Source organism: Eretmochelys imbricata, chromosome 3 (genome assembly GCF_965152235.1).
Source record: "Eretmochelys imbricata isolate rEreImb1 chromosome 3, rEreImb1.hap1, whole genome shotgun sequence".
Taxonomy (NCBI): domain Eukaryota; kingdom Metazoa; phylum Chordata; order Testudines; family Cheloniidae; genus Eretmochelys; species Eretmochelys imbricata.
The window spans coordinates 164,918,629-164,934,571 of NC_135574.1; the positions used below are offsets into that span (position 1 = coordinate 164,918,629).

Consider the following 15,943-nt stretch of genomic DNA (forward strand, 5'->3'; position numbering starts at 1 on the left):
CAAAGTCACACAGGAGCAACTCCTCGTCTGACTCACACCCTTTACAACTTCAGTGGAGTAGGTGGGGTTCCTGGATTTTAAGTCATAGCAGCTTGTGGCTCACAATGAGTGCGCTGGGATAAGAACCCAGGAGTCCTGGTCCTCTGCTCCCTGCCTAGGTAATACGTGAGCACTCTGACCACTAGGCAACATTCCTCCCTTGTCATCTCTTGGCTCTGGGACAGCTGAATATTTCCTGTTTTAATAAACAGCTAACCAGTATTTTTCCTTCTTTTCTAGGATCCCAGTTAGCCATAGTCCCCAAGTATTCCATGATGGGTCCTTTCAGAGGACACATGAGTATCAAAAGTAGCCGTAAGTACTAAAATGAATACTTGAATGAATACTGCAAGCTCTATCTTTCAGGTGATAATATAAATATTTGTGGGACCTATATTCATTTTGTGGAAATGGCATTATTTAATAGAAAAAGTTTAGTGGTTAAAAGAGATAAAACAGACAGTTGTCTATACCATGATTGACTGCCCCCGCTAATGATTATATTGAGCAAGTAAGATTTTGCAAGCAATCCAGCTCAGGATCTTTGCCTGGAGCAACTTTAGAGGAACAAATTGAAAATTTGCTCTGTAACTGAAATTTCCCTTTTAAGTGCATTCCCCCTGTGACAGGTTGGATCACAGAAATCCCCTTGGGGTTGCCAACTGATGTGCCAAGACTACTTCTGCCCCTGCTTTCCCTGCCAGCTTGGGACTCCAGAACCCTGCCTGGTTGTGCCAGACACGCTTGCCGGCCACAAACACAGACCTAGGTCTGAACCATATCCCACAACTGCAAGCTTAACTGAAAGCAGCTTAAGAAGTGTTCCTGTCTCTAACACTCAGATGCCCAACTCCCAATGGGTTCCAAACCCCGAATAAATCTGTTTTACCCTGCATAAAGCTTATGCAGGGTAAACTCAGAAATTGTTCGCCCTCTAAAGCACTGATAGAGAGATATGCACAGCTGTCATCCTTCCCCCTCTCCCCCCTGGTATTAATACATACTCTGGGTTAATTAATAAGTAAAAAGTGATTTTATTAAATACAAAAAGTAGGATTTAAGTGGTTCCAAGTAGTAACAGACAGAACAAAGTGAATTACCAATCAAAATAAAATAAAACACGCAAGCCTATGCCTACTACAGTAAGAAGACTGAATACAGATTAAAACCTCACCCTCAGAGGTGTTCCAGTAAGTTTCCTTTTACAGACTAGTCTCCTTCGAGTCTGGGTCCAGCAATCACTCACACCCCCTGTGGTTACTCTCCTTTGTTCCAGTTTCTTTCAGGTATCCTTTGGGGGTGGAGAGGCTCTCTCTTGAGCCAGCTGAAGACCAAATGGAGGGATCTCCCAGGAGTTTAAATAGACTTTCTCTTGTGGGTGGACACCCCTCCCTCCCCCTGTGTAGAAGCCCAGCTACAAGATGGAGTTTGAGTCACATGGGCAAGTCACATGTCCATGCATGACTCAGAACTTACAGGTAGCGGCCATGGTTCACATGCTACCTTGAACGTTCTCAAGTAGACTTCTTATGGGGATTGGAGCCTTCCAAGATCCATTGTCTGTTAAGTGTTTCTTGATTGGGCACTTAACTTGCAAATTCCCTTCTAAAGAAGCTGGCCAAATGCCTTACTAAGGCTACTTAAAATCAAACCAGTACACAACCAATATTCATAACTTTGAATACAAAAATGATACATGCATACAAATAGGATGAATAGATTCAGTAGACCATAACCTTTACAGAGATATGTTATATGGCATATGTAGCATAAAACATATTCCAGTTATGCCATATATACATTCATAAGCATATTTCCATAAAGCCTTATGGGGTACAACATCCTACAGGACATCCAACATCCCCCAACCCCTGCCGCACCTTACCCACAAGCTCAGTATGGGTTTAGTCCTGCAGTCCTTTCATGAAGGCAGGCAAGAAACCTCCACCAGTCTAAGTGCCTCCTGTTCAGGAGCCAGACACAGTCAGAGCCATGTACCCTCTTAGTACAGGGACTGCTGCCTGTTAGTGCCCATAAGGTGCTAGCCTCCTCCAAAAAGAACACAGGGGGCAGAGAGCAGGCCATTCTCCCACAACAGGTTCCCCCACACCAGCTACCAAAGTTGGCCACCTGCACAGGAGAATGTATGCTGCATTCCCTGAAGGGGACTGCAGCAGGGACATTGCTTTTTCATACCTGGACAATCAGGCTGCACTATGGTTGGGAGCTGTCTCAGGCCCAGTGCCTGCCAGAGCTCCTCCTGCAGGGTTATCCCTGAAAATCGCAACAGAAATAATCACTCTATAAGAGGGTAGCTGGGGATAATTAACAATTAAATCAAAAACCCAAAATAAGAGGATGTACCAGTGTGTATCCTAGCCATCACTGTGGCCTCTCTGCTGATAGGTCATTATTATTATTGTTATGTGTACACCTAGTAGCACCTAGGAGCCCTAGTGATGGACCAGGACCTTATTTTGCTAAGCGCTATACAAAACACAGACCAAAGTGACGGACACTGCCCCCAAGAGCTTATGATATAAGTATACGACAAGAGACAACAGGTGAGTACAGATAGATGGGGGAGCATAAGACACTATGAGACAATGTAGGGATGATAGGCAGTGATCTCCGCACATAGCCCCTAACCATAGCCCCTTCTCCCATCTTGCATAAATTTATGCACACACTTCTGGGGAGGGACTCTGTGTGTGTGTGTGTGTGTGTGGATTGCATCTGGCACATGGTGCGTGCTACCACAGTCTAAACAACAGCAATAAAAAAAATAATGCCCTCAGTCCTTCCTTACGCAAAACTCTCATCCCAAGGAGCCAGTATTGAGAGTATTTCCAAGGGGACTTCGCTTTTTTTCCCTTCTGTCACAAGGAGGATTATGAAATCTAGAATCATACAAATGAAGAGACTTTGAGAAGTCATCAAGTCCAGCTCCATGCACTGAGGTAGGACCATGTAAACCTATATGATCCCTTAACAGGTGTTTGTCCGTGTTCTTAAAATCCTGCAATGATGGGGATTCTGCACCTTCCCTTGAAAGCCAATTCCAGAGCTTAACTACAGTTAGAGAGTTTTTCCGAATATCTAACCTAAATTTCCCTTGCAACAGTTTAAGCCCACTACTTCTTGTCATAACTTCATTGAATATGGAGAACAATTGATCACAATTGTCTTTATAACAACCCTTAACATATTTGAAGACTGTTATGAGATCCCCCCTCATTCTTCTTTTCTTAAGCCTAAACATACTCGTGGTGGTTTTTAACCTTTCCTCATGGGTCAAGTTTTCTAAACTTTTTATCATTTTTTGTTGTGTACTCTCCTCTAGACTCTCCAATTTGTCCACATCTGTCCTAAAGTGTAGTGCCCAGAACTGGACACAGTACTCCAGTTGAGGCCTCACTAGTACCATGTAGAGCAGGACAATTACCTCCAGTGTCTAACGTACAACACTTCTGTTAATACACCCCAGAATGATATTAGCCTTTTTTGCAACTGCATCCCATTGTTGACTCATTCAGTTTATGAACGACTGTAACCCCCAAATCCTTTTCAACTGTACTACCTCCTAGCCAGTTCTTTCCCATTTTGTAGTTATGCATTTGAGTTTTCCTTCCTAAAGTTAGTACTTTGCACTTTATTGAATTTCATCTGGTGGAATTAAGACCAATTCTTTAATTTGTCAAGGTCATTTTGAATTCTAATCCAATCCTCCAAAGTGCTTGCATCCCCTCCTACCTTGGTGTCATCAACAAATTTTATAAGCATACTCTCCACTCTACAATTCAAGTCATTAATGAAAATTTTGAATAGTACTGGACCCAGGACTGACCCCTGTGGGACCCCACTAAATACCTCTTCCCAGTAACAGTGAACCATTGGTAACTATTCTTTGAAAGTATGGTCTTTCAACCACTTGTGCACCCACCTAATAGTAAATTTGTCTAGACTGCATTTCCATAGTTTGCTTATAAGAATGTCATGTGGAACTGTGTCAAAAACCTTACTAAAAATCAAGATATATCATATCTAATGCTTCCATTAGGCCAGTAACCCTGTCAAAGAAGGAAATTCGTTTGACTTGGCATGATTTGCTCTGGAAAATTCCATGATGGCTAATCCTTATAATCCTATTATAAGTATAAGTGCTTACAAACTAATTGTTTAATTATTTGTTCCATTATCTTTCCAGGTATCAAAGTTAGGCTGACTGGTCTATAATTCCCCAAATCCTCTTTGTTCCCCTTTTTAAAGACAGGTACTAAATTTGCCCTTCTCTAGCTCTCTGGGTCTTCATCTATCTTCCAAAAGGTAATGGTTCTGAGGTTGCTTCAGCTACTTCCTTAATTGTATTCGAGGATAAATTTCATCAGGCCATGCTGACGTAAAACACATCTAACTTATCTAAATATTCTTTTACTTGTTCCTTCCCTCTTTCAGCATGCGCTTCTTCCCCTTATTGTTATTATTAATTGTGTTGAGTATCTGGTTACCATTAACTTTTTTAGTGAAGCAAAATAGGCATTAAATACCTCAGCCTTCTTGATGACATCAATTAGCTCTCTTTTTAGTTGTAACTCATTTTGTGCCTTAGCCCTTCTCATTTTGTCCCTACTTGCTTGTGCTATACTTTTGTGCTCCTCCTTAGCAATTCATCCATGTTTCTACTTTTTGTAGGATTCCTTTTTGATTTTCAGGTCATTAAAGAGCTCCTGATGGAGCCATATTGGCCTCTTATTAGTCTTCCTATCTTTCCTTTGCATCAGAATAGTTTGCAGTTGTGCCTTTAGTATTGTCTCCTTGAGAAACTGCCAGTACTCTTCAACTCATTTTTCCCTTAGATTTTCTTCCCATATGATCTTATCTACCAGTTCCCAAGTTTGTTAAAGTCTGCTTTTTTTGAAGTCCATTTTGTTTATTCTGCTGCTCTCTTGCCTTTCTTTCCTGAGAATCATGACATCTATAATTTCACCGAACTTGCCTTACACCTGCGGATTTCCTACCAGTTCCTCCCTGTTGGACATAATCAATCCTAAAATTGTTGTTCCACTGGTTACTTCCTTCACTTTCTGAAATAAAAAGTTGTCCCCAGTATATTCCGGGAACTTATTGTAAATTTTGTGTTTTGACATATTACTTTCCTAGAAGATGTTTGGGTAGTTAAAGCCCCTGATTACTATCAAGACTTGTGTTTTGGATATTTTTATTATTTGTTCTAGAAATGCCTCATCCTCTTCCTGATTTGGTGATCTATAGAAGACCGCTACCATGATGTCACCCCTATTTTTCTATCCCTTTTATCTTTACACAGAGACTTAACTGGTCTGCCTCTTATCTCCTTCTGGACCTTAGAACAAATGTATATATTGTTGATATATAATGCAACAGGTCCTCCCTGCCTCTCCTTCATGAGCAACCTATATCCCTCAATACTGATTATAATTCCAGATTTATCCCATCAAGCCTCTGTGATTCCAATTAAGTTCTAATTTAGGTTATGGACTAATACTTCCAGTTCATTCCCCATACTCCTTACATTCCTGAATAGATACCTAAGATGTGGAGCAGATTCCCCCACTGGTTTCCCTTTTGTTGCTTGTAAGACGCTATTATAATTTTCCATGTCCCCAACAACATCTAGCCTTCTCATAAGGTTGCCTTTTTATGCTTACCTGTGGGCTTTTGTAACCTGCCCTCATTGAGCCTAGTTTAAAGCCCTCTTCATTAGGTAGGCGAGTTGGTGTGCAAAGCTGTTCTTCCCCCGTCTTGGTCAAGTGGACCCCCCTCTCTTCCCAGCAGACCTTCTTCCCACAACAGCATCCCATGGTTGAAGAATCCAAAGCCCTCCCATCAACACCATCTGGGCAGCCAAGTGTTCATCTCCAATATACACATGTCCCTGCCTGGGCCCTTACCCTCAGCCGGGAGGATGGATGAGAACACAACCTGCCCCCAAGACTCCTTCACCCTTGCTCTCAGAGCCCTGCAGTCACGGCTGCTCTGCGCGGAGCATACTGGGTAGTATCATTAGTGTCCATGTAGATGAGCAGCATGGAGTAGCGGTCATAGGGAAGGACGAGCCTCAGCAATTGCTTTGTGACGTCTCAAACATAAGCTCCAGGCATGCAGCACACCTCCTGGGTCATCATGTCCGGTTGGGAAATGGATGCCTCCCCCACCCCAGAAAGGAGTCCCCAGCCACCACCAGCCTACACCTCCTCCTCTTGAGTGCAGTGGCTGTGAGCCTCCCAGCTCTGGAGGCAGATGGCTCCTCCTCAGCCATTGGGGTCTGCTCCTCACCTTCTGTTGCCAGTACAGCATATCAGTTCTTGACCTCCGTGGACAAGGAACCTTGGAGGTGAGGGAAGTGGAGCACTGTCCATTGGCCAAGGTGGCCAGCAGCCAGTCTCCTCCTTATAGAGCAGCTGGTTCTCCTTCCCCCTCTGGTGCTTCTGTAGTCATCTAACATCCTGTCTCAGATGTTTTCATGTGCGTCCTGTCGATGAATTCCTTGTACTCCTGGATGCAACATAGAGAAGCTGCCTCCTCCTGCGGCTCTTACCTACTTCCTGAGGGACTCCACTAACAGACACCTCTCACACCAGATGGTTTCCCCCGCCTGACTTTTGCCGTCAGCGACATGCAGGCCGCATTCCCAGCGAGTCAAAACTAGGGCGTGAGTGGAAGCCTGTCTGATGGGAGGTCCACAATTGCAGGCAGGGGAAGAGCAGGCAGTGAGGTTGGCGGTATGCCATTTTTTTCCCATTGTGGCTTCTTCCTTGTAGAATACCTACCTTCCTGCCTTCCTCCACTGGCAAACTTTCTTAGTCTCTCAGCTGCCTTCATCTTACCAGGCACTGAGAGCCTGTGTGCTTTTTAAAGTGTGGGCCGCACACACAGCTAGAATGGGTGACTCATTTCCTCTCACTGAGCTGCTTCCAATCACTGGCCTAGTCAATCAAAAACTGCACTGCTCTCACTTCAAAGAGCCCTACTAGAGCTCTTCAAAAAGCCATGCTAAAAAGGCAGGTGTTAACTCACCTAACTGTGTATCTTGAAGCTGGGACAAGGTAGGTGAGGTAATATCTTTTATTGGACTGACTTCTGTGGGTGAGAGAGACAAACTTTTGAGCCACACAGAGCTCTTCTTCAGGGCTTGAAGCTAATGTTCGTGGTATTATTTGATAGATGTGTTCCAGCTACACCAGAGGATGTTTTCCTTAGACTAAATTGAGCTGGAAACTACTTGTAAAATGACATAATTGTTCTAAAGACGCAAAAGTGACTTTTCAATTATTTCCTCTCAGTCTCTCCCTTGGGAGAGTTGTTGGTGGCTTGTCTAATTTAACAAGAGAAAACACAGCTCATTATATGCCACAGGTACTATAATGTTTCCCATTCTTGGCAAATAAGCTTTGACATTAATTCTTTTTTAAATAGAAGCAACAGTTTTCACTGTGGCCCTTGAAGCAGGGGAAGTGTCTCCTCGGGCAACGCATTGGGAGTTAGGTTGAGGAAAGGGGAAGTAGTTCAGTTTCTGCATGGTGACAAATCAGCTAATTTTACTGGGGATTTTTTATTATGTTTTAAATCGTAAAACATTTTATTAAGTTGAAAAAAGAAATGAGTTAAAAGATATTAGAGCAACCTGTAGTAGCTAGCCCCTTATTAAGCCTACATTGAGATTTGCACGTAGGATCCGGCAAAACACTTAAACATGTGCCAGAGTAGCAGCCATGTTAGCCATGTTTTGTTATCTGCAAAAAGAAAAGGAGTACTTGTGGCACCTTAGAGACTAACAAATAAATTTGCCACAAGTACTCCTTTTCTTTAAATGTGTGTAACTTTAAGCACCTGTAGTCAGTGATGAGCTGCCAAAATCTTAACAACCGGTTCCCTATAAAAAGTTCTGATTTAAGGGATGTGCCACAGTATGTATTTTTTGTACCTTTTTCCATAAGAAGTGGCAATGCATTGAGTCATTTGGGAGTCATACTTAACAATAAAAAACATTTTAACATGTTTATTACAATAGAAACAAAGTATTGCTTTCTTAAATGAATTTAAAATACATTTGAAAAGAAGAAAATATAAAGAAGAGATGTATGAGTAAGCAAACGATAATAATATTTAAGAATGAAATGCCTGTTCTTGTATTTTAAAATATGACGTGTGAACTACTTAGGTTATTAAAAATAAAAAGTGTAATATATTCATGTTGAAGTATACAATGCAACAAGCAATATTTTAAAGAATATTTAAGTACATTATTTATTACTAATTAGGTAGTAATTTCCAAATGGCTTCTTGATCTTCTCCATAATCTTTGGTGTTGGATACACGAACTCTGGTATCTAATGCAGATTGATGACTTCTCATCCATGCTTTAATATATGGTATTGGGTTCCAGGAACTTAGTGGTTTTCCCAACAAATTGATGGTCATAAAGCTTGAGATATGTGTAATTGTTAAATTCACCCTTTTATCACTACAAATAATATTCATCAACGAAAAAGCTCTTTCTGCTTCTGCAGAACTAATTACAATTGTGTTAATAATTTGCTTTGCTTTCCTTATTGTTTCCAGATCAGGAAGATGTTTTGGGTGAATGTTATTCTCTACATAGTCATGAAAATCATTTAAATTGACTACAAATTTTATGAATTTGTTTAATTCATGCACTTTTTCTTCTCCTGATTTCCAGGGTAACCTGACTTCTTCAATATTCCATGAAGTGGGATTCATAACATTGAATAATTCAACTATTTTAGGTGTATTACTAAAATGACCTAAATTATCTTCTTTATATTTAATGTGATTTTCGTTTAATAATCTTGCCTTCATTTTTTCAATAATACACTCTATTACTTTATCTCGTGGCAGTGATTTAAACCTTACATTATATTCAAACTCTATGCATTTAAAAGCACCACTTTCTATCATTTCATTAATTCTATTTTCATGTATACCAAAACTATCTTTTAATTGTGTGAAAAAATCAATCGTTCATTTGATTAGCTGATCTGCCTTTGTTAAACTCAATTGTCTCGCTTGCAGTGCATTTGATAATAATGCAAGTTCATCCAAAATGTCAATCATTAATGCCAAGTCTTTTAAAAATTCTTTGTTTTTCAATCTTTTTTCCATGCCTGAAAATTTCTTATTTTTGGAAAAATAAAAATAAAGAGCTGGATAAGCTCTCCAGACCTCTTTGACAGCTCTAAGGCTACAAGAAGCCCATCGTGGACCAAAAACACGGCCTGTTTTGATTATTTCAATATATAGTTCTTCAGAAACTTGTTTAAGTTCAAACTGACTTTTATTTGACTGATGAAAAATTGCATAAATCTTGTCCAAAAAATCTTGAAATGGCTTATTTCATTAATAACATTTATAGTATCATCTAAAGCCAGGTTTAGCCGATGATTCACACAATGCCAAATTGTTATGTTTGGAAAATCTTGAATGAGTCTTGTAGCAACTCCAGATTTATGTCCAAGCATGGTGCTCATGCTATCAGAACAAAATCCGATTAAATTTTTCCTTAAATATTCTGTGTCAAATCCTGTATCGGTTAACGTATTTCTCAAAGTATTGTAAATATTTTCTGCTTTTGTTGATTCTAATTCCACTAAATTGAGAAAAATTGTTGGTGAAGAATCTTGTAATTCACATTTTATAAGAATTACAAGCACAGTTTTACTTGAAATTGTAGAAGCTTCATCAATAATAATAATACAACTCTTTGAATTGTTTTCAATGATTTTACTAAAAATTTGTTTTCTTATTAATTCAGCAATATACTCTACGATTCTGATGGCTGAAAATCGAGAATTTAGGCTGTTCCCTAAATCGGTTTCATTCTTAATTTGTAGCTCTACTTCATCCTCCATGTCTGACATTGGTCAGTTTCTTTTTACTAAGCTGTAAACTATGTTGAAAATTTTGCTGGTTATTGCAATATTTTTTTTCAGTAACTTTATCAATCACTGTAGTGAGAGGTTCTTTTTTAGATTCATTTAAAATATTTATAACTCTCACATGAGAGCTTGATTCGAAATGTTCCTTCATTTTTTTTTCTTAATGAAGCTTGCTGAACTTTTTTATCAGTTCCCGATGCTTTAATAGTACACTTCTGCCATTCCGAAGAAATGTGTAAAGATTTTCCTCCAAGGACCCCCAAATGTGACATATTTGCACAGTGGGAACAGCCAAGTTTTTTTGCCTTCAATTATCAAACCATTATATTTCTTTAAAAAATATTGTGCCTGCTCGGCAGTCCAACAGTCGGGTACTACATTTTCACAATCATGTAAATCCTCTTCCATTGCGGACACATTTTCAGATGATTCAACATTAAAATATTTTCATCACCAAAATTATTGTCATTGGCGTTTGCAATATTCAAATATTTTCACTACTAGAACTACTGACTAATGATTTTGTCATTTTAGTGGAAAACCAGTCACTAATGCTTTTCTGGCGTTTCATTATGAAGGGTAAATAATATTGAATAGAAAACTTTAATCTTCGAATAACAGTCCAGTTAGTATTACACACCGAAATATCACACGCAATTTACTAGAAACAAACAGACCGACTGTGACGTGTTGAATTGTATAGAAAACAGTTGAGCAAGTGCACGAATGAGGCAAGTGCAACCCCTGTTAATAAAATAATAAACGAGACGTTTGTCTTGCGTCAGGACGAACTTGGATGCGACCGAGTCTCAGCCTGCAACGACATTACATGCGCACGCGCATAGCAACATAAATCTTGAACTATCTGTTTTAGAAACGGCTCTTTAACTGCTAGAATTCTGTGTTCCTTTACATTTGAAGTTTATTTTGTATACTGTATTACAAGTCTTCATTAATTTAAGGTTTCCCGTGCCAGTTATAAATTTTACATTTACCTGAGCCCCCCATGGAACCCCAGAATGACAGTGGGCTAAGCGGGGCCAATGGCTGGGACCCTGTCTGGCAAGGGGCCGGCGGCCAGGACCCCAGTCTGGCGGCGGGCTGAGCAGGGCGGCAAGGGGCCAGCAGCCGGGACCCCAGCTGGCAAGGAACCCCAGGTTCTGTCTGCCACCCCGCTCAGCCTGCTGCTGGACTGGAGTTCTGGCCACTGGCCCCTTGCCAGCTGGGGTCCCAGCCCTTGGCCCCACTCAGCCCGCTGCCTGGCTGGGGTTCTGACCGGGGTGCTGGACAGAACCCTAGACCGGCAGCGGCTCACCCGCCGCCACTCTGGGGTTCCAGCCACTGGCTCCTGCCAGCCTGGATGAACGGAACTGAGCGGAGCTGGCGGCTGGAACTCCGGCTGGCAGGAGCCGGCGGCCAGAACCCTAGACTTTGTCCGCCACCCCACTCAGCCCACCGCTGGACTGGAGTTCTGGCCGCTGACCCCTTGCCAGCTGGGGTCCCAGCCAGGCAGTGGGCTGAGAGGGACCAATGGCTGGGACCCCAGCTGGCAAGGGGCCAGCGGCCAGAACTCCAGTCCGGTGGCGGGCTGAGCGGGGTGGCGGACAGAACCTCAGACCGGCAGCGGCTCACCCGCCGCCGGTCTGGGGTTCCGGCCGCTGGCCCCTGCCAGCCGGCGTCCCAGCCGCTGGCCCCTCTCAGTTCCGTTCACCCAGGCAGGCAGCAGGCTGAGTGGGGCCAATAGCTGGGACCCCAGCTGGCAAGGGGCCAGCAGCCAGAACCCCAGACAGTCAGCGGGTTGAGCGGGGTGGCGGACAGAACCCCAGACCGGCAGCAGCTCACCCGCCGCCGCTCTGGAGTTCCGTCCGCCGGCTCCTGCCAGCCGGGGTTCTGGCCGCGGGCCCCGCTCAGTTCCGTTCACCCAGGCAGGCAGCGGGCTGAGTGGGGCCAGAGGACCCCGCCTGGCAGCAGCGTGCCAGTAAAAATGGGCTTGCCTGCCGCCCTTGGCAGGCGTGCTGCAGGTTGCCGACCCCTGCCCTATTATTTTCTACACCATTTTATAAGATTAAGATTATTTGTTTTAAGATAATTTTATAACATTTGTTTTCCTAACAATTTTTAGCATCTGGTTGTAAAACTGCTTCAAAATTTAGCCACCAGTTCCTGGGAACCGGTGCGAACTGGCTCCAGCTCACCACTGCCTGTAGTCTTATTGCTTACTGTAAAGGCAAGCGGAATTTTCAGACCCATGTTTGAATAGAGGTCCAATTTCTGAATTAACTTCCATTATCTGTATGAAGTTTGCATATGAATTATTTTAAACATGGCTTAGTCCAATCTCTTTTAAAAACTTGAGATTCAGAATTTTCTCCCTAGCAATGTAGATTTAGCTAAAGGAAATCTAGAAAGCCTCCTGCCTCTGTTAAATCCAACTGTGATGCTGGGTACGATTTTCTTTGGATGCAAGTACAGAATGTTTCTTATCTAAAAAGGATGCATCTTATTATTATATATTGGGGAAAACTATCTAGGAAACGTAGAACCAGGAATGAGCTGTTAAAAACAGTGATAAATGTCGCAACACTGATTCTTTTTCTCTCTCATTTTGAGATGTCTCTTAAGTAATTTACTGTAGTTTAACATATCTTATTGCACAATGACTAATTTACCCAGCCTTCATAGATTGAACTGTGGTAGATTTCTTCTGCACATCATGTCTGAAGAAAATCTCATGTCGGAAGATATATTCTCCATCATAAATCTGGAAGTAGCAATACAAAAGTTTGATTCACAATGACTGGGATAAAACACGTCTCTTCCATGTGGCTGATAAATCAAAATGATTTGAAAAGCATGTAAGAGGTGACTTTGTTCTTCACTGTGCTTTTAACTGAAAACACTTTGCCACTACCCTTAGCTTCTCTGCTAGAATTCTACTTTTCTGCTGTTTACAAAAGACACTAGGAAGTCAACTTTTTTTTTATCATACTTTATAATAAGGGTACTGGAATTATACTGTCATTACAGTGCGGTTACCCTGTACATGTGACCCCCATTAGTATGGTGTCTGAGCACCTCGCCATCTTTAATGTATTTACCCTCACAGAACCCCTCTGAGGTACGGAAGTACTACTATGCCCATTTTACAGGTGGGGAACTGAGGCACAGAGAGGCTAAATAACTTGCCCAAGGCCACACAGGAAGTTCAGGGAATTGAACCCATAAACACTTTTTATTATTTCTTATGTAAGAGCAGAGTGCCCACAGTTTGTTTTACTGCAAAATTATAGTAATTTTTCTGATCCAAGAAAGAGTCCTATTTTATGAAAGACAAGAAATGAAAGTAGTATAGTCTTTAGCTTCTCGAGTTCAGGGCCGTAATTCATTTTGGGAAGGATGTTACTCATGCAAATGGATTTTCCAGCCAATTTTCCCCATCTAATGGTTTTATTATTACACTGTTCTTCTGTCACACTCCATTGTTTTTTCTGCGTGTATTAAAACCAGCCTGTCACTGCAGGTCAGCAATGGATTTTGGTGTTTCCCAGAAAGAAAACTGCATCTTTAGTGACAAGGGTGTAAGTCAGTATACCGCTGTTGATTGAAGTTAATGGAGCTATGCCAGTTTACGTAACTAAGGCTACGGACAGATGTCTACAAATACTTTGTTTTGATTACTGTAAAACATTTGCCAATGCAGGATAAGCCTGTGTAGAATAAATTCGTACAGTTAGCAAAACTTATGAAAAATTGTGCTTCTGAGATTTTGCAGATAACTCCCAAAACTATGAAATATTATGGGCCTGATAGAGAGCCTTTTACTTATATTAGTAAGTATTTACTTCCATGAGTGATCGACTGAAATTGGACTGTTCATATGTACAACTACTCACCAGCAGTGTGAATAAGTGGCTCACAGTCTAGCTTTACGTTCATCTGCCTCAAATATGGGGTCCCATTGTGGTGTCTTTGCTCTCATTCAATAGTATCTTAGATCACAAGTAGTCCCCTTGACTTCAATGGGACTGAACATACGTGTGCTGTAACGTACTATACAGTGTGAATAAAGATATCACAATCAAACCCTTGTTTTGCACTACTAAGTTCTAAAGAGTTTTATAGCAATCTTATGTTCATGTCTATGGGCTGTACGGTACGTGCCTGTCTTCTCCATAGTTATAAAATGCCATCTGGCTAGAACCTTGACTTGTGCTTACATGTTTTGTGCATAGCATCAAAACTAGGGTTCAAGAGCCAGACTAAGGCCCTGTTCCTGCAACTGATAGTATTCAGATATGCCACTGTGTCTGGGTACCCCACTGAAGACAGCTGGGCTCTGTGCTAATGCCTTTGCACAGTGAATTGCAGTGACAGGATATTAAACAACAAAAACAAGATGAAACAAAATGAGGATATAAAGCATCAGTGCTCAGATCCTTCTTTCTGCTCTTTCTTGTATAGTTGTTGATGTGCTCAAAGTGCTATACCAACATTAATTAAGCCTTAATGCATATATTTGTCAGTAGGATCATCCCTGTTTTATAGATGAGGGACTGTGAGCAGCAGAGAAGGCTACATAGCAAGTCAGCAATAGAGCCAGGGTTAGTCCCAGACTCCCAACCCTGTACTCTTTTTCCAACTTAAATTAAAAGTTTGATACTAAATGATTAACTACAACTATACCTTGGGGACATGGAGGATAAAGCAGTCAATCATTTACTTTACTCAGCTACAAAGCTGAATCTGAATAGGTTGGGCTAGTTACCCTAATTAAGAATTTTTCTGCACCTGTTGATGTAAAGGTCCAAGTCAAGTTCCCATTCTAGCCTCCAGTATTCTGTTTAAAATTTGTTACTGTTGTCTGCCAAAGACTGTCTATCCACAAAGCCTGTGTCATGCTTGGAGAAAGAATCCTGGACTGGAAAATTACTGTACATTGTTCAGAAAGGGGTTAAAATAGAATGGAGAGTGCTCTCATATTTAAAAAAAAAACTGATGGAAAGCCATTCATTTAAGCCTCTAGATACCATTTTCTACCTCCCCTGCTGAAATACATAAATCAATCACATGTCTATCCTCAATCCTGCTGGCAGACCCCATGCCTGCACAGAGTTGCAGACCCCATGCCTGTACAGAGTCCACATGGGTGAAGGGGGCCACTGTGTAGTTCTGGGTTCAGGATCAAGACCTCATACAACTGGGATTCACAACAGCTTGACTATTAGTGCTACATAAGAGAGAAGAATTTACTGTCCTCTTCTCTCCATCTCTTTTACCATTAGGTAACAAACCCTCTGTAGCTCAAAGGCAACTTTTGTTAGACAAGGGGAAGATTCTGCCTAATTCTGGAGGAAAATGTTAAGGGACCTAGTCCTGCAAACATTACCAGACATTGCTCCCACTCATAGTCTCACTGATTTCAATGGGCCTGTGCCTAGTGGTAAGTGTATGGGGGAATCAAGCCCTGAATTTGGACTCAGCCTTCAACAAACATTTAAGACTAACAAACTGCTTGTGTATTTTTCACTTCATTGTGGGCTAAGATGAAGTATTTAAGCATAAATAGAACCAAGCTGCAAAATTCATATTCGGATTTAGATTCTATGCTTCCCCAGAGTTTAGGGGTATTTGCATTAGAGGTTTTGATTTGGCCCATTTGAGGTATAAGGGCTAGCTGTGGAAATTTAAGGGCTTGTCTACACAAACACTTAGTTCATAGCAAGCTGGGGTGTAAATCTACCCTGCAGTAGCCTGCCCTGCCCCAAGTGTCTGTGTGGACCCTGCTGCTGGGCACTAAAAGTTTCGTAGTTCACTTTAACCTACTCCCATTTCAAAGCACCTTATGGAACTTTTAGTGCATGGCAGCAAGGTCTACGCAAACACTTAGCGTGGAGTACATTTACATCACAGTTTGCCACGTACTTACTGTTAGTAGAGATAAGACCAAAGCCTAGATCTAGGTTTGGATT

General features: G+C 41.6%; 1 pseudogene; it reads right to left on the minus strand.

Moving 5' to 3' along the window:
- Positions 1-8,331: 8,331 nt before the first annotated feature.
- On the minus strand, positions 8,332-10,382 carry LOC144262438 (E3 SUMO-protein ligase KIAA1586-like; annotated as a pseudogene).
- Between the last annotated feature and the right edge of the window lie 5,561 nt (positions 10,383-15,943).